The sequence below is a fragment of the Cupressus sempervirens genome, chromosome 9 (assembly GCF_028749045.1).
Source record: "Cupressus sempervirens isolate cs-2001-9-10 chromosome 9, ASM2874904v1, whole genome shotgun sequence".
NCBI lineage: Eukaryota > Viridiplantae > Streptophyta > Pinopsida > Cupressales > Cupressaceae > Cupressus > Cupressus sempervirens.
In genome coordinates this window covers 422,510,141-422,534,571 of record NC_143126.1, presented here as the reverse complement: position 1 = coordinate 422,534,571, position 24,431 = coordinate 422,510,141, and positions in this window count along the sequence as shown.

The window sequence follows — 24,431 nt, the reverse complement described above, 5'->3', positions numbered from 1 at the left end:
ATGCAAAGATAGAACAATGCAAGAAAGGATCAAGCCAACTCCTACACAACCTTCAAGGAGATAGGAGAACTAGATACCAAACTAGGGTACACACACACCACACACAAAACAAAATAAGATACACACAAGAATATACACAAACCAAGAAATGCCATTTCCATTACCAAGCCTCACAATGACCTAAAATTGTCAATAATGGACTGCTTCAACAAAACAACAATAAACACCATTTTATCAAGCTTGCACAATAGACCACTCTAAGGGCCCAATAAATAGAGTGAAGGTGTGCCAAATCCAAGTGGAGAAGCCAACAAATCACCAAGTATCATGCCTTCACAAGGCTTCAAATTACAAAAAAATAATGACATGCCTTCACAAGGCTTCAAGATGCACATATAATTCTTTTCACAAATTCTCCCCTTATCACCCCAAGTGTAAAATAAGTTGTGGCACATGGAGACCATACTTCGTTCTTTTTCCCTCTTCCCTCCAAGGGAAGAGACTCTACACTTATGGGATGGCCCAACTAGCCCCTTCACTCATAAGGCCACTACTTCCCTCCCAAGGGTGAGTTATGCCTTGAACACCCATAAAAACACACAAAGAAGAAAACAACACCCATAACAATCAACAAGAAAAAAAAAACCACAACAACACATAAGGAAAAATAATGAGAAACAAATTTCATCCAAACAACCCATTATAGGAAAGAAACAAAATTTACAATACCAATTTTGCAGTAAGAACATCAGTTATAAAACATGAGAAGAGAACCAACCTTGGTCCAAGTTATGGAAAGATGGTTGATGAAGAGCTCCCTTCCAATTCTCCAAAATTATTTAACTCCTAAGCTTGTCTCCCAAAGTTGGAGAGTGGGCAATGATTTTTCCAACCATGGAGAAAACCCCTAAATGGCATCCACACATTTCCTATAATCCTCTTGGTGAAAGTGTGAGATCTCATTGGTCACTCTTCCCAAACCCTTACAACTTCTAAGTTTAGAAACTAGAAAAATGGCTTTATAAAGGAAAAAATTCTTTGCACAAAAATGAAAGGTTGTCTAACCAAGGTCATGCTTCCAAAAGTTGATTTTCATCCATCTTGGAAAACCAACTTTAGGGAGGCCTCTCAAGTCAGCTAAGGGTTGTCCTGTTGTTAAAATTGACCCTTACCATAGGTATACCAAGTGGGCTTAGTAAAATAGGCCTAACTTAGCCCTAGGTGCTCATATATCCCTCTGAAAACCTAGCTAAAGTTTACATACAAATTTCTAGATATTTGACCCATCCTAAGGCTCTCTAACCAAGTGGAGATCATATGGGAAGTCTAATAGGATAATATGGTCAAGGTAGGGTTCACATGGTTATTTGGTGGACATGTCACACATACACATCACATATGTCAAGTGGCACCACAATTACACATCACAACACACATGACATTGTCCACCTAGGAGTTACACATTTACAAATAATAATTAACAACTACACTAATTCAATAATACATGTAAGAATAAGACACTATTAAAAATGAGGTCTTGTCTCTCAATATACACAACCTTGGCTAACTGTTTCACTTAAATTTGGTTCTAATTCTCCAAATTTAATTCCATGGATTTCCCTGCACAACTCAACTCAAGTATCAGTAGTCCAAGAAGTTCTATATAAACTCTTCAGTACTTTCTCAAGATGACTTATAGCATTTTAGGTGCACATTTTTCCAATAGGACAAGGAATTGTACATGAGATTTTCCTTTTTCACTGGTGATGCCATTAGATTTGTTCACATGTTTGCGCAAAGTGACCTTTCTCATACCAAAATGGGAGAGTCATGTGAATAAATAGATGACAATTTTAAGAACTCAAGGAGAGGATTTAGGGAGTGTGTGTAGCATGTAAACAATTTCAAGGTTTCCCTATTTATGAAGGACATGAATATGGTTTTTGGGTGAGAATTTTGATAAATTTTTTCTAGTAGAAGTGAAAATTTTGGTCACTCTTTCATCTAGGTTTTCTCTCCTTTTCTTTTTCTCCATCTAGATACCCTACTTTATGATTTCAAGATTGTTTATTCCTTTGAATTTTAGTATAGAATATGATATGCCTATTTTTCAGGTGCTAATCATGAGCCCAATGGATTTTAGTATCCAGTAACTATTTAGGTTGGATACAAAGTAAGGTGAACATAAACTTGTAAAAGTCAATTATCCAGTAAAATCCTCATATCCTTTGCTATGCATCTCTATCAAGATAGTCAAATTCATAAAATAGTAAAACATTGTAATTTAACAATCAACAACTAATTTTATCATATCATGGCTAACATAATGGTTCACTTGAAAAATTAAAAATCATACATAATTTCAACCATGGAACCACTTCTTGACCTAATACAATTTGCATCTACTATTTTATTAATGCTTCTTTCATGTCCTAGAAACCATATACATATAGCATGTATATATATGACGGTAAACATCGACTAGCAGATCTTAGCATTTTCTCACCACCTCTATTTTATCAATTAATAACTCACCCAATATAATAAATTAACATCCTGAATAAATTAACATCTTTCTAAGGAACTCCCACCTGAACTTACATATACATGTAAGTGACTATTGAGTATCAATGTCTAATAACATTTTAGCATAAACATTTGGATTAAATACCTTCACAAACTTTCATGTTTCATCAACACATGACCCATAGTTCATTTTCACAAAATAAATTCCACATAATTTACCTATAAGATGAGTATATAACACCCGTCATAACATAATTTCCAATTGAAGATAGAGTCAAAGCTCAAATTGCATTCTCATAGGACCCAAAACACTACAAAAGGTTTCTAGACTTACCTTCCACAACTATGACCCAAAACCACATGCACCCAATTCAATGCAAATATGACAACCTCCCTCAAAATGGGCATAATGAGGATTTTGTTGTTAGGAGTTACAATTTTTATTACAAATTTGCTTGTAAATGGATTCCACAAATGCTAGGAACCCTACTATTGTTATAAACACCTAGACCGCCTAAAAAACATAGAGATAACAAATGATTTGAATATGTCCCTAGGGTTCCTAAGACCCCTAGCGACATATGCCATTGCTTAATGGGTCAAAGGGAGTCATAGGTTAGCCTATGACCCCCTTTGACCCATATGAACGATTCAAATATGTCTCTAGGGGTTCTAGGACCCCTAGAGACATATGTCATTGTTTAATGGGTCAAAGGGGGTCATAGATCACCCTGTGACCCCCTTTGACCCATATTACCCATTTGAATATGTCCCTAGGGTTCCTAGGATCCCTAGGGACATATGTCATCATTTAATGGGTCAAAGGGGGTCATAGGTCACCCTATGACCCCCTTTGACCCATATTACCCATTCGAATATGTCCCTAGGGGTCTGAGGACTCCTAGAGACATATGTCATCGTTTAATGGGTCAAAGATGGTCATAGGTCACCCTATGACCCCCTTTGACCCATATGAACGATTTGAATATGTCCTTAAGGGTCCTAGCACCCATAGAGACATCTATCATCATTTAATGGGTCAAAGGGGTCATAGATCACCCTATGACCCCCTTTGACCCATATGACCCATTCCAATATGTCCTTAGGGGTCTTAGGACCCCTAGGGACATAAGTCATCGTTTAATAGGTCAAAGGGGGTCATAAGTCACCTTATGAGCCCCTTTGACCCATATGAATGATTCAAATATCTTCCTAAGGGTCCTAGGACCCCTAGTAACATATGTCATCATTTAATAGGTCAAAGGGGGTCATAGGGTGACCTATGACCCCCTTTGACCCATATTACCCATTCAAATATCTCCCTAGGGGTCTTAGGACCCCTAGAGACATATGTCATCATTTAATGGGTCAAAGGGTGTCATAGGTCACCCTATGACCACCTTTGAGCCATATGAACGATTCGAATCTATCCTTAGAGGTTCTAGGACCCCTAGGGACATATGTCATCGTTTAATGTGTCAAAGAGGGTCATAGTGTGACCTATAACCACCTTTGATCCATATTACTCATTCAAATTTGTCCCTAGGGGTCCTAGGACCCCTAGAGACATATTTCATCATTGAATGAGTCAAAGAGGGTCATAGGTCACCCTATGATCCCTTTTGACCATATGAATGATTTGAATATGTCCCTAGGGGTCTTAGGACCCCAAGGGACATATGTTGTCATTTAATTGGTCAAAGGGGGTCATAAGTCACCCTATGACCCCCTTTGACCTATATGAACAATTTGAATATGTCCTTAGGGGTCCTAGGAGCCCAAGGGACATATGTCATCATTTAATGGGTCAAAAGGGGTCATAAGGTGACCTATGAACCCCATTGACCCATATGAACGACTCAAATATGTCCCTAGGGGTCCTAGGACCCCTATGGACATATGTCATCCTTTAATCGGTCAAATGTGGTCATAGCTCACCCTGTGACCCCCTTTGACCCATATGAATGATTTGAATATGTCCTTAGGGGTCTTAGGACCCCTAGGGACATATGTCATTGTTTAATGGGTCAAAGGGGTTCATAGGTCACCCTGTGACCCCCTTTGACCCATATTACCCATTTGAATGTGTCCCTAGAGGTCCTAGGACCCCTAGGGACATATGTCATCATTTAATGGGTCAAAGCGGGTAATAGGTCAACCTATAACACCCTTTGACCCATATTTCTCATTTGAATATGTCCCTAGGGGTCTTAGGACCCCTAGCAACATATGGCATCATTTAATGGGTCACCTATGACCCCCTTTGAGCATATGAATGATTTGAATATGTCCCTGGGGGTCCTAGGACCCCTAGAGACATATCTCATCGTTTAATGGGTCAAAGGAGGTCATAGGTCATCCTATGACCCCCTTTGACCCATATGAATGATTTCAATATGTCCCCAGGCGTTCTAGGACCCCTAGCAACATATGTCATCATTTAAATGGTCAAAGGGGGTCATAGGTCACCCTGTGACCCCCTTTGACCCATATTACCCATTCGAATATGTCCCTAGGGGTCCTAGGACTCCTAGGGGCATATGTCATCATTTAATGGGTCAAAAGGGGTCATAGGTCACCCTATGACCCCTTTTGATCCATATTACCCATTCGAATATGTCCCTAAGGTTCTGAGGACCCCTAGAGACATATGTCATCGTTTAATGCGTCATAGAGGGTCATAGGTCACACTATGACCCCGTTTGATGCATATGAACGATTTCAATATGTCTCTATGGCTCCTAAGACCCCTCGAGACATATGTCATCATTTTTGACCCATATGAACGATTTGAATATGTCTTTAAGAGTTTTAGGACCCCTAGAGACATATATCATCGTTTAATGGGTTAAAGGGGGTCATAGGTCACTTATGACCCCCTTTGACCCATATGAGCGATTCAAATATGTCCTTAGGGGTCCTAGGACCCTAGAGACATATCTGATTGGTTAATGTGTCAAAGGGGGTCATAGGTCACCCTATGGTCCCCTTTGACCCATATGACCCATTTGAATATGTCCCTAGAGGTCCTAGGACCCCTAGGGACATATGTCATCATTTAATGGGTCAAAGAGGGTCATAGGTCACTTTTGACCCATATTACCCATTTGAATATGTCCCTAGGGGTCCTAGGACCCTTAGGGACATATGTCATCATTTAATGGGTCAAAGGGGGTCATAGGGTGACGTATGACCCCCTTTGACCCATATGAACAATTCAAATATGTCCCTAGGGGACCTAGGACCCCTAGGGACATATTTCATCCTTTAATGGGTCAAAGGGGGTCATAGGTCACCCTATGGCCCCCTTTGACCTATATGAACAATTCAAATATGTCCTTAGGGGTCCTAGGACTCCTAGAGACATATGTCATCATTTAATGGGTCAAAGGGTGTCATAGGTCACCCTATGACCCCCTTTGACCCATATTATCCATTTGAATATGTCCCTAGGGGTTCTAGGACTCCTAGAGACATATATCATCATTTAATAGTTCAAAGAGGGTGATAGGTCACCCTATGACCCCCTCTGACCTATATTACCACTTCTAATATGTCCTTAGGGGTCCTATGACCACTAGGGACATATGTTTTCATTTAATAGGTCAAAGGGACCTATTACATCTTTTGACCCATATTACCCATTTGAATATGTCCCTGGGGGTCCTAAGACCCCTAGAGACATATGTCATCTTTTAATTGGTCAAAGGAGGTCATAGGTCACCCTATGACCCCTTTTGACCTATATGAACGATTGAAATATGTCCCTTGGGTTCCTAGGTCCTGTAGGGACATATGTTCTCATTTAATGGGTCAAAAGGGGTCAGAGGTCACCCTATGACCCCCTTTGACCCATATTAACCATTGTAATATGTCCCTAGGGGTCCTAGGACCCCTAGGCACATATGTCATCGTTTAATGCATTAAAGGGGGTCAATGGTTGACTTAATACCCCCTTTGACTCATATATATTAATAATATATATATATATATATATATAATGTTATTATATTTAATAAAAATATTATGTTATTATATATATTAATATCATACATATTAATATAATAATATATAATAAGTACTATAAATTATATTTATAGATTGTAATAAGATTAACATAATATATTATTATATATTACTAGATTATATCTTATATCTTTACATTATGTTATTTTATATATATAATATATTAAAATATGTCTTTACATAGTAATATAAGATAAATAATTTTTAAATCATAAGTTATAACATTTAAACCCAAATTTTCCTTCCAAAATGTATTGGGATTTGAAATTTCCCACCTGAAGCATATCGAATATTCGATTGAAAATCTGATATTTGATTTGAGATCAGATATCTGATTTGATATCAGATATCCGATTAGGCTTGGTATTTACCAAGTCTACCTGGTCAACCCAAAAGACATGTTTGAAGAGGTTTTTAGTGATACTCAGACTTTAGGTAGCCGTCTGACAATGTTATTTTGATCAAAATTGAATGAAACGAAAAGAGTTTTTTAATATCGCTCTCTAGATTCCATCAATATAATTTCTGTCAAATTTTGAGTTCAATAAGTATTTATTAGTTAATTATCAATGAAGATTATTGTAAAGTGTTGATTGACATACTGATTGAAAAATAGCTGTAACTTTCAAACGGTATAACATTTTTTAAATCTAAAAGTTGCATCACATTCTATACTTCGCCTAGTATAAGAAAAAAAATAAATAAATTAGGGTGGTCAGACAAGAGACTTTTTTTTTCGAAAAATTTTTGGTAGAAAATTTATATTTAATTATTTATTTGGAATGAAAATATCAAAAAATATCCGTCACATCCGGACATGAGTCTACTTTTCATATCTATAATTATATTAAAAATATATTATGATTTGATTTTGATTAAGGTGGTCAGATATACACCTACTTTTTATTTTCGTCCTGAAATTTTTTTAGTACTGCATTAAAATTCAAACTTTTGACCAATTAATTATCTTTTTCTCCTAATAAGGACTAGTAGTTTAGAAACTACATTCAATTTTCTACAGATAATTTTCTTAGAACTATTTGATATAAATTCTATAACCACTTCAAAATTATGTGTCAAGTTGACATAAACCTGATTTGCTAATTTTTCACTGCCACTTAAGGCCATAGTTTGGTACACCATGATCCTGCACATACCTTGCTAAGTAATTAGGATGTAGTCTATCTGCAATGACCCTCACATTCATAACATGATATAGATATGCAATGAGTATACTCGCAGTGACCCATACATTCATTCTTATTAGGATGATTATTAGTACTACTCTATAACATAGAGAATTCATTCAAACAGTGAAGGAGAAGAACCAACCTCACTAAAGTGTTCATATAAAATGAGTCAAGGTACACACAACCATCCAACGTGATTTATAAAGGCTCTCACAGTAGACACCCCTTTTATATGTATGCTTCATATCATTGGAACTAAACCATCAAATAGAAAACAAAGAAACAATCATCCCCCTAGTCCTCACTTCTCTAGTTAAAATAGACATCCTCAAGTTTCTCAAAGTGAAATGATAAATCGAAAGGAAAAAAAACAAAGAAAAGCTCAGCATAGGTCAAATAGTGTCAATGTTTCCATTTTAGTGTCAGTGTCATTAGATTAATATCAAGTGTCAATGTTCAAAACATAGGTGTAATAAATCTCTTTAGTAGGAGGATGGCAATAGATAGACTTAGTTAGGACAACTCGTGACTTTTGTCAGAGACAAATATTCATTAAGAAGAATCTCAATAGGAGACTAAGTGATAGTAGATAGACATAGCTCTAGAACAAATGGTGACTGACATGAAAGAGGTCTTCTTTGAGAGGAATCTCAATAGTAAAGTAAATGAAAGTAGGGAACAACTGGTGACTGACATGAAATAGATATTTTTCAAGAGGAATTTCAACAGTAAAGTAATAAATAATAGATAGACACATCTAGAACAACTAGTGATTGACACTTAAGATATGTTCTAAGAAACATAGGTTGTTTCCCTCAAGACTATGATTAGATCCAATTCATGTGAGTTTTGATTTAACTAAGCTTATATGCATGAGAGAAAACAATCAACTAAAGCACGAAAGCAATTGTATAAGAGTTATAAGATGTGTTGTAAGATGTAGCATTTGAAACAAGAGGTGCCTATTTAGCAAGTTTTCACATTCTTGGAAGAAATTCTATTTTTCCTACCACAATGCCTATTTGCTATTTTTAATCAATGAAACTTTTTCTTATTTTTCAAATTTTTTTTTGTATTTTTGACTTCTTCAAATTTTTTTGTATCACCAAGGTGCCTATTACCAAGCTTTCACAAAGATAATAGATTTATTTTCATGACATTTAATTAGGTACAAAGAGCTTCAAAATCATGTTAGTTGTAGAACCATTTCAAATGAGGAGTGCTCATTAGCTCTTTGAGTGATTCTCCTTTAGTTTCTGAAAGTTGATAAGCACCAGATCCAAACACTGTAGTGACTATGTATGGACCACTCAAATTAGGTTCAAACTTCCCTTTCTATATCTGTTGTTGTTGATTCCTAGGGTTTTCCCTCAAGACAAGGTTACCCACTTGGAATTCACATGGTTTTAATTTATTATTATAGATTTTAGATATTCTATTTTGATGAGCTCATAGATGATCAAATGCCACTTATTGATGTTTATCTAATAGTTCTACCTCTTGTAGTTGAGATATTCTATAATCATCATGAATAATGAGGCCTTCTAGATATATTTGCAAAGTAGGAATCTTGACCTCCATAGGAAGCACAAAATCTTCTCCAGAGACCAAAGCAAAGGGAATTGTTCCCTTAGGAGTTTTGATACTTGTTTTGTAAGCCCATAAAGAAAGATTAATTTGAAGGTGCCAGTCTCTTCTATATTTTTTGACTATGTGATGTACAATCTTAAGAATAGCCTTATTGGAAGCTTCCACTTGTCCATTACCCTGGGGATAAGAGATAGAAGATCAATGTTGTGTGATTCTAAATATTGAACACAACTCCTTGAGATCCTTGTTTCTAAACTATCCCCCAATTTTAGTAATGATGGAGGATGGTAGTACCATACTTTCATATGATGTAGTTGAGAATGAATAGAGCTACTATTTTGCCACTATCCTTAGAAATAGGAACTACTTCTACCCATTTTTTTCAAGTAGTATGTAGGTGTGATAATGAATTTATGTCCATTCAAAGAAGATAGATGAATCTAACCCACTAGGTCAAGCTCCATTGTTGAAATGGTCAAAGTGTAATGAAAGGAATAAGCTCCCTATCTGGATCATGAATCATATTTCCATGGAGTTAACTTTATTTGTAGGAATTTGTGTATTTCATTGCCTTTTTCTCCATGTTTGGCCAATACTAAGTAGCTCAAATAATTTTGTGAGCTAGTGTCAAGTCATTTAAGTGGGATCCCTTTGTGTACATCTATTAATGCACATTTTGACTCATCAGTTTCTAGACACCTAAGAAGTGTACTATTGAGACCTTTCCTAAATAAGTCATTAGCTACGATGAAATACCATGAAGCACCACAAATTAGGTGACATTTTCACTCTAGGTTAGATTGTATGGAACTATCTAATCATGTAGGTAAGAATAGGTATGATTGTAGTGAGATGATTTGTGTCTTATGATAGAACAAATTATCTATGATTCAGGTGAATCATAAGAAGGGTAGGACAATGTCTACACTAGGAATTCATTTCAAAAGTCATCTTCAGGCATTTGTAGCATTAAAGTGAGAGTAGTTGATGCATCGGCTGCCTTATTATCTACCTAGGGAATTTGTTGAAAAGTGACATGTGCAAAGTACTTTTTAAAATCATCAACCATTCTTTTGTAAGGTATCAACCTCTCATCCTTTTCTTGATAAACATCATTGACTTAAATGATTACTAAGTATGATTCACAAAAGATATTCAATTCATAAACCTATCATTCAACTACAATTTCCATGCCATTGATTAAGGCTTTATATTTTGCAATGTTATTTCTAGAATGAAAAATAATATTGTATGCCTTAGGTAAAGAATATTCTTGTCATGTTATAAACCAAAGTCTAGCACCAAATCACTATTGTGTGAAGGAGCCATCAAAGAACATCACCCATGTTTGATGTGTTATCAATAAAATAGATTCATCAAGAAATTCAATGTTCATTGGGAGAAGACTTTGCATTGGTTCATCCACTAGCTGATCAGCAATTACATGTCCTTTTATAACTTTTCTTTCAACATATTCATTGTCAAACTCACTCAAGATCATGACTCATTTAGCTAGACTTCTTGTTAGATTAGTGTTCCTAAGAAACTACTTCAATGGATCAATCTTTGCAACCATTCATGTAGTATGAGGAAGCATGTAGTGTCTCAACTTTTGGGAAGAAAAAACAAATACCAAGAAAGCTTTCTCAAAAATGTTGTAGTTCATCTCAAAGGAGATCAATGTACAACTAAGATAATAAATAGCTTGTTCCTGTTAGAATCTGAAAAGATTAATAACCCAGAAAACTAGTGTAAAGAATAAATATCTAAACTATGAATGCAAATGATACAAAATCAAAATAGCAACACAGAGTTAGTTTCCAAGAGAGTAATGCAGATGCTAGAAGAAAAATAGCATTAAGAGGATGCAAAAAACAAGAGATACAAATACAAGCCAGGTAGCATGCTTATATAGGCTAGGAAGAGGGAGGAGATGGAAACACCAATCAATGAGGAGCAACCATCTATTAGACTAAAGATAGAAAAGTATCTTCCCAAGATGGCTAATGGATACTCACATGTAGGAAGGTGACACCTCACAACCATTCACCTAATAAGACATGCTTTATTAATCTAAGCGAGATTATTAAAAGTGTAGTAAAAACCTAGCAAAATAGATAAATAAAAAACTTCACTAACACCCGCCCATAAGAGAAGCTTAGGTGGATGTAGAAATGGGTTCGGGCAAGTCAAGCTTGATGAGGTACCCATGTACATAAGATTTCTCAAAAGAGAGAGAAAAGAGACCCCCCAAAAAAGGTTAGAACTCCAAGTGAGACGAAGAGGCTCCCCCAAAAGATGAAGCATCTTGAACCCCCAACAAAGCTCGCAAATGAAGGAACTTTCTCTTAGTGAAGGGTTTGGTGAAGATATCAGCAACTTGCTTAGAAGTTGGACAATAGAAAAGGTCAATGACATGACCATGGATGAGCTCCCAGATGTAGTGCATGTGGACCTCTATGTGTTTGGTCCGTTGATGATGAACCAGATTCCATGAAATCTAAACTCTAGTTCTCACAAAATATGACTGATGGCCATCTAATCTAGATACCAAACTCAGTGAGAAGATGTTGAAGCCAAATGGCCTTAGTGGCGGCATTTATAGCCCCTTGATACTTAGCCTTAGTAGAAGATAGAACAATAGAATACTACTTTTTGCTTGACCAACAAATAGGACCTGACCCAAGTGAGAAGCTATATCCTGAAGTAGACTTGTGATCCTCAAAATCACCTACCCAATCTGAATCTGTGTAGCCCACCAAATCAAGCTCAATAACTACTGCATAGTGAATCCCACAACTATGAGAAACCTAAATGTAGTGAAGGATCAGCTTGGCTACTTTCTAGTGCAACTCATGGGGCTCCTACATGAATTGAGATACCATGCCTACAGCATCAGAGATGTCAGGTCTCGTATGTGTCAGATAAATGAGACTTCCAACAAGTTAGCAGTACAAAGTGCCATCAACAAGTGGAGAAGAACATTGAGCCTCTATTTTGACTCTAGAAGGGAAGGGAGTCAAAGTAGGCTTACAGTCAACCATATGATACCTCGAGAGTAAATCTAGAGCATACTTGGATTATGTGATGGTGATCCCAAAAGGAACTGAAGGATCTCAATTCTGAGAAAGTAATGCAACAAGCCCAAGTTAGTCATCAAAAAATTGTCCTGAAGGGCCACTTTGACAGTTTTAATGGTGGGTGAAGAACTTCTTGTGATCAACAAGTCATCAACATACAAAACCAAAAATAGAAGTGAATCACCCTATTGAAAAATGTAGACATTAGGATTAGAATGACACCAAGTGAACCCAACTGATAGAAGGAAGGAGTCCATCTTGGCATACCAAGCCCAAGGAGCCTATTTGAGGCCATAGAGAGACTTCCAAAGATGGCACACAAGTGAAGAATCCTAAAGGAAGCCCTATGGCTACTCCATGTAGATCTCCTCATGAAGGTCACCATGAAGAAAAGCACTCTTTACATCCATCTAATGTACTTCCCAATGATTAGCTACAATAATGATAAGAACAATTCGAATAGAATTCATTCGAGCAACTAGCACAAAAGTCTCAAAGTAGTCAATCCCAAGAACCTGGGAGAATCCTTTGGCGGCCAAGTGAGCCTTGTGTTTGTCAACTGACCCATCTGCTACAAATTTTGTCTGGTAGATCCACATACATCGAACAAGTTTTCTTCCTTTAGGAAGAGGGACAAGATCCCAAGTGTGGTTCCTCATCAAGGAACTATACTCTTCTTGCATAGTTGTATCCCACTCAGGAATACCAAAAGCCTCATGAAAGGACTGTGGATCTGAGGCACTAGAAATGAAGACATGTGGAGCATCCTAGAACTATGAATGAGTTCGCTTAGTGTCTAATGGATCCCCAACCCAATCACCTATAGACTGCAAGGTCTATCTAGCCCAAAGTGGATACGAAGATGGAGAATCTAGAGGGGAATCATTAACCTCTGAATGATGACTAGGAGAGGAAGGGGGTGAGTTCTCTAAATCACTTTTTGCATCAAAAGTAGAGGTAGAAGACTGTTCAGGTGAATCTAACTCATCAGAAGATCTGTCATGTATTCCAAGTGACTCTAATGTCAAGGTAGGAGGAGTTGGAGAAGTGATAGAAAGTGAGCTTGAAGATCCCTCCTCAAACTAAAAACTCCTCTCAATGAATAACTCATGTGTAGTAGGGTGGAGCAACCGATAATCCTTCACACCATCAAGATAACCTACAAATATGCAAGGTCTGCTCTATGGATCTAAGGCCTTACATTTTCTGTAGGAATGCGGGCCCATGCAGGGGAGATTAAAACTTGAAAGTTCTTATGGTTTTTGACTGCTCCAAGCTTCAAAAGGAGTAACTCCCTTCAAGGCTTGATGAGGAACATGGTTCTGGATATAACAAGCACAATTAATGGCTTCTGCCCAATACTATGGTGCAAGAGATCTAGGGTGAATCATACAGTTTTCCATTTCCTTCAAGGATCTATTCTTCCATTCTACAACACCATTTTGCTAAGGATTGTATGGAACTGAATGTTGTAAATCAATACCCTCTGAAGTGCAAAATCTTTCAAACCAATGGTTGACATACTCACCACCATTTTTTGTGCGCAAAACCTTGATGGCTTTCCCAGACTGATTTTCTAAAAAAAATTTGAATTCTTGAAAATGATCAAATACCTAGATGACTTCTGTTTGAGAAAGTATACCCATGTATATTGAGAAAGGTCATCAATGGATGTGAGGAATATCGGGCCCTACTGAAAGAAGGATGTTGAAATGGACCAGCCAAATCACTGTGAACTAACTCTAGTATCTGTGAAGCTCTCCATGCCTTACATTTGTCAAACTTTTCCTTAGGATGCTTACCAAGAATGCAACCTTGGAAAACACCTCCTGAGAATTGAACCAAAGGAAACCTTGTGACCATGCTCTACTAGTTGAGCTGATGCAAATAGCAGAAGTTAAGATGGCCAAACCACTCATGCCATAATTTACTCACATCATTAGAGTGAGTGAGAAAAACAAATGAAGGAGGATCAGGAACAAAGTGAGAAAACAAATAGAGTCATGACTGATAATCTGCTTTGCCAACTACAACTACAGAATCACTATGCAACTCACATATCTCCACTGAATCAGGAGTGAACTCAACCTGCTTGCCTAAACCTGTGTGAGTGATCTGGTATATTGATAGGAGATTAGTTGATAATGAGGGTACATAAGGAACATCATGGAATGTGCCATCCCCCACATCAACAGACCCTCTCCCGCACACCTCAATAAGAGTTTCGTCACCCATCAAAATAGAAGGCATAGTACATGGCTCCAAGGATGCAAGTTCTTCCTTAGATGAAACCATGTGGTGCGAAGCACCCAAATCAAGAACCCAAGTGGATGGTGAGGAAGCAACTACAACAAGAGCCTTGCTCTTTCCTTTCCCCTTGTTTTCTTTTGCCTTGTTAGACTCTTCATTAGAACTTTTTTTGATAGACTCAAGAACACTAATATTATTCTTCTCAAGAATGTATGTCAAGTGATCAATTTGTTTCTTCAAACAATTATATTCATCATGACCAAGTCTTTTACAATAGGCACATTTAACCTTTTCTTTCTTAGGCTTATCGCCCTTAGAGGATGACGTATCAATAGTTGCTTTTGAAGCAATTGGTATCTAATCCTACTTTTCCTCACTATTATTTTGTTTCTCATCCTTACTATTGTTGTTACTACTTTGTCCTTTTTTTTCTTTTGTGCTTTGGTTGGTTGCTAAGGCATGTGACTTAGAGGACTTAAGAATGCCCATCTGAATTAGGTTGTCTTATTCTCGAGTGAGATTGACAACAAAATCATCTAGAGATGACCTGGTGAATTGAGTACCAAGTGCACCCTTAGTAGCATAGAAGGTAGAGACAAACATAGAATATTCTAAACTTAGCTTGGAGAGAATACTGAGAATAAGTTGTTCATATTTCTTTTCAATTCCACATTGTTTTAACTGTAGCCTTAGTGATTTCAATTTGGTGAAGAAATCTTGGATTGTGTTGAAATTTCTTGGACTTAAACTAATTAATTCATTTTCCAACATATGACCCCTCATTGAATCTTGTGCGCCAAATAGTGTTTCTAGCTTTGTCCATACTTCATTTGGTGTATCCAAAGACTCAATGTGAAATAGTAAGTCAGGAGAAATAGACAAACACAATGTTCCATATGCCTTATCACATTTGTTAAACTACTTAGGCTTATCTTCATCTTTATTAGGTTTAGTTTCAAGTCCCATAGTTATCCTATTTAATCCCTCTTTCCTTAAGTGAATTGTCATGCATGATTTCCACTCAAAGTAATTGTATGGAGTTAGGATGGGCATATTTGTTTGATCCATGATGAAGAAATGTAGAGAAGAAATGCTAAAAAGAAGAGAACCCATCCACGATAATGCCCCCCCTTTTTACTCAACCAAAGAACCCCCTCCACAAAAGAAATATGATTTGGCACTTTATTTTAGTGTGTAAATTACAACTACCACTAGAAAAAAATACTTAGTGGTCTTGATTTCAATGCATTACAAACTCTCATGAAGAGCATATGCTGAAAGTGAAACTTAGGCACAAGAATCAAGGAAACAAATAGCACCACTATGATCCACTCAAAAAATATGCACTTTTAAAAAAAGAATCACCTCGATATGAGGTCATATGAGAAAGTTATGATCTTCCAAAGTTTCCAAAATGAGAACTATGCACAGTTACGGCCAAGAATCTACAATTTCTAAAAATTTATGCATGAAAATCAAAAAAAAACTCCACTAGTGGATAGAACACAAAAAAATAGCCAAGGTCATAACAAGAATCATCAAAATCAGAGTCTGTATGAGCAAGAACGAGACATTTGAAAACTGCATTCAAATTTGCGACTACCAACGGAGAGGGGTATGGTTGTAGCTTTCCGCGCTCGATCCTGCAAAATATATAGATTGCATGCAAAATCTAAAAGATACCTAGATAGTTTTTTGGGCTGCAAACAAAACTAAGAAAGTTTTTTCTTGCTGATGTACAAAAGATGTTGTTGTAGTGTAAATTAGACGCCTTTAACAGCCAAAAATAGCTCCAAAAATAAAGAAACAACCCCAGCATCAAAAATATGACATGCAAATGTTGGGTCAACTTCCTAAGTCCATCAATGGCATGCTGGAACCTGCAATACTGATTGAAAACTCCAAATATGCAAGTTGGTTGTCAAATTTGAGATGGAAACCCCAGAGAAAAACTATTTTTGTGAAATCTTTTTTGATTCTCAAGATCATCCAAAGATGTGAGAGAAGAGCATACTTCATTTTTAAAAAAACTACAATAAAATTTATTAGCCCTCCCTAAATCTCTCAAATAAGGAAACTAAAATCTACTCTTGCACATAGAAAAGCTCTGATACCATGTTAGAATTTGAAAAGATTAATAACCTAGAAAACTAGTGCAAAGAATAAATATCTAAACTATGAATGCAAATGATACAAAATCAAAATAGCAACACAGAGTTAGTTTCCAAGAGAGTAATGCAAATGCTAGAAGCAAAATAGCATTAAGAGGATGCAAAAAACAAGAGATACAAATACAAGCCAGGTAGCATGCTTATATAGGCTAGGAAGAGGGATGAGGTGGCAACACCAAGCAATGAGGAGAAACCATCTATCAGACTAAAGATAGCAAAGTATCTTCCCAAGATAGCTAATGGATGCTCACATGTAGGAAGGTGACACCTCACAACCATTCACCTAATAAGACATGCTTTATTAACCTAAGCGAGATTATTAAAAGTGTAGGAAAAACCTAGAAAAATAGGAAAAATAAAAAACTACACTAACAATTCCTTCTTGTTGTTTTCTTCTTGAGCTAGCAAGATACCTAAACATGAGTTTGTTGTAGAGATGTATAAAATCAGATGCTTCCCATAAATAGGAGGCATCAATATCGATGGATTAGCAAAATATTGTTTAATGTACACAAAGTTCTTATTACAATCCTTATTCCAGTCATATTTTACACCTTTATGCAAAGTCTTAGTAAAAGGTTGTGACTAATCCACGAACTGAGATATGAATCTATGAATAGATTGAAGTCTTCCTTGTAGGCCTCTCATTTGACTAATGTTGTGAGGTGGAGGCATTTCTACTATAGCTTGAACCTTTTCTGGGTCCACCTTTATTCCTTTTCTAGACACAATGTAACCATGTAGCATCCTTGATGTAAAAATCACATTTCCTAGTATTTAACCTAACACTAAATTTATCCATATGATTTAGGATAGGTTCCAATTCTTGAACATGAGTGTTTCATTGTATACTTTTGACTATGTTGCCATCAACATAGTCCTCCATGATTTTATGCATCATGTCATGGAATATTGTTGTAACTTCTCATTGATATGTGGAACCAACATTTTTCAAACCAAATGGCATTACATTTGAGCAAAAAGTACTTGATGCACAAGTGAAAGTAGTTTTGTCCTGGTCTTCTAGTGCAATTTTAATTTGATTGTAACTAGAAAAACTATCCATATGTGAGTGCATTTCATATCTCATTGTCATGTTCACTACCATATCAATTTTGGGTAGTGGAAAGTCATCCTTGGGACATGCATTGTTTAGATCTCTAAAATCAATAGAAACTAAGATAGACTTGTTGCATTTTGAAACTAGGACTATCTTTGAGATTCATTCAACATAATCAATAACACAATTGAATCCAACTTTTAAGAGCTTTTCTAGTTCAACTTTAACCAGTAGTGCCACATGAGGATGCATTTTCCATAGTTTTTGTTGGATAGGTTTGACCCCGAGTGCAATAGACAAATTATGCATTATGAGATCAGGATCTAAGCCTGGCATATTTGAGTAAGTCCATGCAAAATTGATTTTCTTTTCTTGAAAGAAACCAATAAATTCCTCTTTTCCTGCTTCAGCTAAAGACTATGCAAGGTTTATTATATGAGGGTGTTCCTTAGTTCCCAGATTGATTGGTTCTGTTGGTTCTATCAACACAAGCGATCTCTCTTGAAGGAAACTTGAGAGTGCATCAAATATCTCATTTGTAGGTTCCTCAAAGAGGTTTTCACCTTTGGATACATCTTCTTTTTATACTATATTCAGTACCTATACTACCACACTATGGTTTTCACCATTGAAACATCTATTCTTTTTTTAATTATATGACTGAGATATTTGATGTCTATTGTATTCATATTAACACTTTGTTCACTGGTGGAAGACATTACTAGTCAACAACATGTAAATAGAAGGTGAGAGTGTAGTCATTCTAGAACATAGGCACTTCACAAGATGTAGTATTGGAGTTTGAGTCTATCAACTCAAGATAAGTAAGCAAGAGAGAAGTGGCAAGTTTGATGGTGTTCACAATATAGTCATCAAATGCATAGACAAGTAATTTGAGAGCTAAAGTAATTTCATCCAAAGGTATGTTCAAATTCCTTTGATTCCTAACAACATTAATCAAGGACACACCAACATTAAGAGGATGAGACTCATCTGACCAAACCCTAGGCTGCTCTCCTATTTTGAGATGATTTTCATATGTATGAACTTGATCTAAATCCTTGTTAGAAGTTTTCTTTGAGAGAGAATCAAATTCATATTCTCAAGATTCTATGCTATAGAAGCCAAACTGTAGAATTCCCCAATAGTTGTGGGGACCCATTCTCCAAGTTTTCATTATTATCTTGATTTTTACAAAGTCATTAACAACTATCATATAACTAGTTGCACCTTGTTCCTATTGGATTTAGGGATTATTAGTAGTATTGTCAAAGGAACCACTAGTAGCATTAATAGTACTAGCATGTGGTACAAAGTCATCTGGTTCTACAAAGAACATAGGAAGATTGCGCAGAATAGGATAAGGAAAAGTATTCTCATAATCAGAGTTCTTTCCTTGATCATCAAACTCATTTTTTGACTCATGTTTAGATGGACTATTAGATTATAGCACAAACTTATTAATCCCTACATGAAAATGAACTTTTTTGAAGCCTAAGCATGTTGTGTCATGATACCTTCTATATGTTTCCTTGATTGGACCAATCAAACCATTGCTATTACATCTAATAGGACCATTTCCTTTGTATCCCAAGTGCTTTGTCAATTTATGACGCAATCAATACTTTTTAGGAATTATTTTATGAGACTAGGCTGTGATATCAATTCAAACTTCCTCTTTATATAACCATGCAGCAATGGCTCTATTTTCATCTTCATCTTCTAGAGGTATAGTGAATTTTATAAAGACACCATTGAACTTAGACTTAGGTGATACCGCAAAGGTCTCTTTTTTTCACATGGTCTCCCATAATGATGGGGAGATTCAGGAAGAGATGTGAAAGAAAAAACTAGTTCAATGTGATATTTTCCCATTCATTTTTTAGTTAATTTGAGAGTCTTCTCCATTTCTTGAGCTTTTTGACATGATTGTCTATAGACTCTTTATTATTAGGAACAAAATTGTCAGTAGACTTGAGCATGTTACATGTGTAACTAGTATTAGCAGTTATACTAACTTCTAATCCTTGCAATGGAAACTTGACACATTGATGGTATGTTGAAGTTGTTGCTTTCATTTAATGAATCCATGGTCTCCCTAACAATATATTGTATGCTAAAGGAATATCAATGACATAACAAGTAACATCTCTTTCTATAGGACCAACTTAGAGAGGAAACACAACAAGACCTAGATATTTGCATTCTACTTCATTGTATGCTTTTATGGTTGTTTTGTGATGAGGATCAATAGACTCTCTAGCATAACATAATTGTTTGACAAAAGTACTAGAACAAATATTGATACCAGCTCCATTTCATGAATCCATGGTCTCCCTAACAATATGTTGTATTCTAAAGGAATATCAATGACCTAACAAGTAACATCTCTTTCTATAGGAATATCAATGACCTAACAAGTAATATCTCTTTCAATAGACTCTTTATCATAACCTAATTGTTTGAGAAAGTATTAGAATAGATATTGACACTAGCTTCATTGTCTATAAGCATGTGACAAACATGTTTATCATGTATCACGACTTCAATATGCAATGGTTGATTATGAGTGTGACTCAATGCATTATCATCCTCTTCAGAAAAGAATAAATAATGAGGTAAGGTCAAGTAACCTACTATAAATTGAATCCTATCAAGATCAATATCTCAAGGTACACCTGTCTTATTGAGGGCTTTGCCAAGAATCTGCCTATGAGTAGGCAAGATTTTAAGTAGTTCAAATATTGTTATTTGAGCATTCATTCATTGCAATTATTCAAGGATACTATAGTTTATAGCTATGGAGGATGTTGTGATTTTTGTACTTTTACCAGAGGGACCGGAAATAGGTTTTTAATTATGTTGATCATCCTCGAGAGTAGAAGGCATAGGGCCTTTGAGCACTATCTTGGCATGACAACATGTAACAACATTAGCACAAGATTATGATTATTTGTGATCAGATGTAAAATGTGTTTTAAGACAAATGAAGTCTTATGTTTTGTATTGTTGCATTTTCCTTTAATTGTGATAACATCACAATGTTCAAAGTCTAAAGGTTCACCACAATGTCCAAAATGCAAAAGGTTAAACCATGTTGATTATGTTATCATTATTTGCATATATATAGTTTACCTTGTTATTATTTTTTTGTTTAGAGCTTTCTCCCTTGTCATAATCTGGAAATGGTTCCCAAAAAATATTTGTGATTTGAATTCTTATTATATCCACCCACAACTATTTCACCATCATCAATGAGGTCTTGAACCTTATGAGGCGGGTTAATACAATTTATTTATTTATTTTTATGACCCTTTTTCTAATGGTAGTCACAATATGCATTCTCATTGCACCATGTGGGTCATTGTTACAAAAATGATGAAAAATGTCAAGTGGAGTAGTAATATGATTTTGAAGCAATGTTTTGTAGAACACGTCAAGAGGTTCACCTAGAGGTGTATATTCATGTTTGGGTCGATTAACCCATGATGAGATCTTTTCTTTGTTTCCAAATGTTTTATTATCTGAAGTAGATTGTTCAATTTTTTTTAGATGCATTGATGTCATTTGTGAGATTAAAAGCCACCTTAAAAGGCTTGGGAGTAATATTGTCTACCACTCTATCATGTAATACCTCTCATTTTTTATTAACATACTTGGATTCATCTTTGCTAGAGGTCGACCCTTTCTTGATGTCCTTTCAAAGGGTTAATTCATCTTTCTTTTCCATGAACTCTTCTATTCATATACCTTGTGTAATCACGTCCTCAAAGGTATGTGGACCTTGATGCTGTATTTTTTACCCAAAATCAAGTAAAAGATTATCCATGAAGATATTAGGTTTTTTAGATTCAAGGATTTAACATGACTATTTTGTATACAGTTGTCACCATCTTTGGAGAAACATTAGGAAATGTCCTCAAATTTTTTGTTTAAGGTTACACAAATCTCGTAAGTTGATTGGATATTTTATATTGTGTGAATACTACCAAATAAACATATTAGTGATCTAATCAAATACTTTAGTTCCTATAGGTAATCTCGAAAACTATTCCATGGCCTTACCACCTAAACTTTGTGGGAAAAAACACATAAGATATGTTTGATTATTCATTAATTCGATAGATAAAGCACAAAACTCCCTCAAGTGATCATGGGGATTAGATGTTCCTAAGTATTGTTTGTATTTGGTTAACTCAGCTCCTTTAGGAAAATGAGGCATACACAAATCCTTGTCGAAAGGAAATGGACAAATAATGTCTAATGTATATTGTTTAGTTGGTTTATCTTTTTCTATCAACATTTGGCCCAATTTCTCTTGTTGGCTCAGAGTAATTTTTGTAATTTGGAGGTTTCTGTTTCATGTTCTTGTGTGACAATTATTTCAACATTGAAGTGTTGAGGTAGTTTTTCTCCTTCTTGAGGGAGTTTGAGGAAATATTTCTCTTTCTCATTATGAAGTAATATTTCCATCATTTTCTTAAAGCTTTTATCATTACAAAATTTTTCTATGGATTCTATGGGTATCTCTTTAGTATCCCCATAATCATTCATATATGTGTAAGGATTCTTCATCCATTTATTTCTTTGGGAGTCTTCTTGGTATTTTCACCTATTGTTTTACCCTATTTCTTGATCTTGATCTAAAATTCTAAGGGTGTAGAAGATTTCAAAATGTTTAGGTTGTATAGGTGTTTTGAACAAAAGTTTAGTTGTTCTATTTAAAGACATAGGTGTCTTGTCAATGTCTAGATGTTCTTGGTATAACTGATTCCTAACTTTTTGGAAGTTTATGAAAAAGAATCTTCATGTACTAGGTAGACCAATAGGTGAAATAGATCACGAGGACCCTTCACTGTACTCAGACTATACATGTATACCTGGGAACCACATCCACCGCAATTTCTACCTCTATCTCTACTTCATCTTGGTCTATGGGGAGGAAACATGTTTCCAATCCTAGTTGCAATAGTCATAGACAATGACTTATGAAAAAGTTTGAACAAATATCACACTAGAACTTTGTCTCAAAGTAAGTAAGATCCATAAAGCATATTGTATACCTAGGTATGAATAGTCAAAAAAAATGCTAGAACAGCTAAAAAGTTTTTACTATCATGACACAAGATGGGACAAACACAATATAGAAAATAAGAAAATCAAGTAAGGAGACTAGTTTGTGTCTAGATCAAGTGATTAACTAGGTAAGATGTCTAAGTTTTAGACTATTGCAAATAGAAGAATGACTTAGTGATTTTAGACAAAGACTAGATTTGGATCAATTTTTAATGATGGAACTCAAAATAGCTCAATGATTTTGGACAATTCCTTGCAGACTCACATGAGAAAATGACTTTGATGGGAGAAACTATTGTGAACTAGGAAAGGAAACACCTCTAATAGAATAGTTTGATAGTTCAATGCCCAAAGCTTGCACTATGATTCTAGAAGAACTACTCGAGGAAGGATAGAGACCCATGCTAGGAAATAGAACAATAATTTGCTTAGCATTTTCTTGCACAAATTTCTATGTTGGACTACATGAGGAAGTGAAATACTAACATTTTGAACAATATTTTGACAATTTTATACCAGTTGGTAGTATTTTGGTAGATTCTCTTGTAAGGATTCTCAACCTCTAGTGCAAGGAAGTACAGAGGACTGCATGAGGAAATGACTTGGACAAACTTATCAGTGGTTACTCATGCAAAATTTTGTAGAGAAACAAGTGAATAAAGGAAATATTGATAGGTTTGGACTATAATTAAAGAGATTCTGATAAGTTTTGACAGTTTCACAACAGAGTATTAATAGTTTTTTAGTTCTCAATCAAATGTGGACATTATTTTCAGATATGGACACCAAGTTGGATTGCAAGTAGACATTTTATTTTCAAACAAGGGATGCAAATAGTAGTAAACAATCTGATCAAGGACAAAGAAACTCGAAGGGATAGGGGAGTCTTGACCTTTGTTTTTAGAAAATTTGGACAATTCTGTAGACTCAAAAAAGATACAATTTTATCCCTATAACTAGAAATGGTAGAGGCAAAAAAATCATTAACTCATAACATATGTGCATGCATTCACCTCACACAACCATGTCACCCCACTAGAGGGTGCCCATGTTTTTGGTGTATTCGAAGGACTCAATAACATATACACTCAATGAGCACCCTTGTGGTAGGGGTCAAGGTTGTATGCCACCTTCCAATGTTTAGGTACATATCTATGGTGAGGATCTATAGGAGACATTCTTCCCCCCCTTACAAAAATATTATACCCCCTTTCAGAGGTGAACTGGGTGGCAAATGACTACAAAGTTTTTACAAGGATTTCATTCATATTAATCCCTAGTGGCCTCAGAAATGAGGTTAAGGCCAACAACCCACATCGACACCTGAAAGTGCAAACACTTGACTAGCAAGACTAAGGGTAGTGTCACCCAATACAATAGATAGAACCTCGTGATATCAGAATCAACAAGAAGAAATTAACATGGCTTGTGACTCTTTATCTCTACAAAACTTCTTTATTAA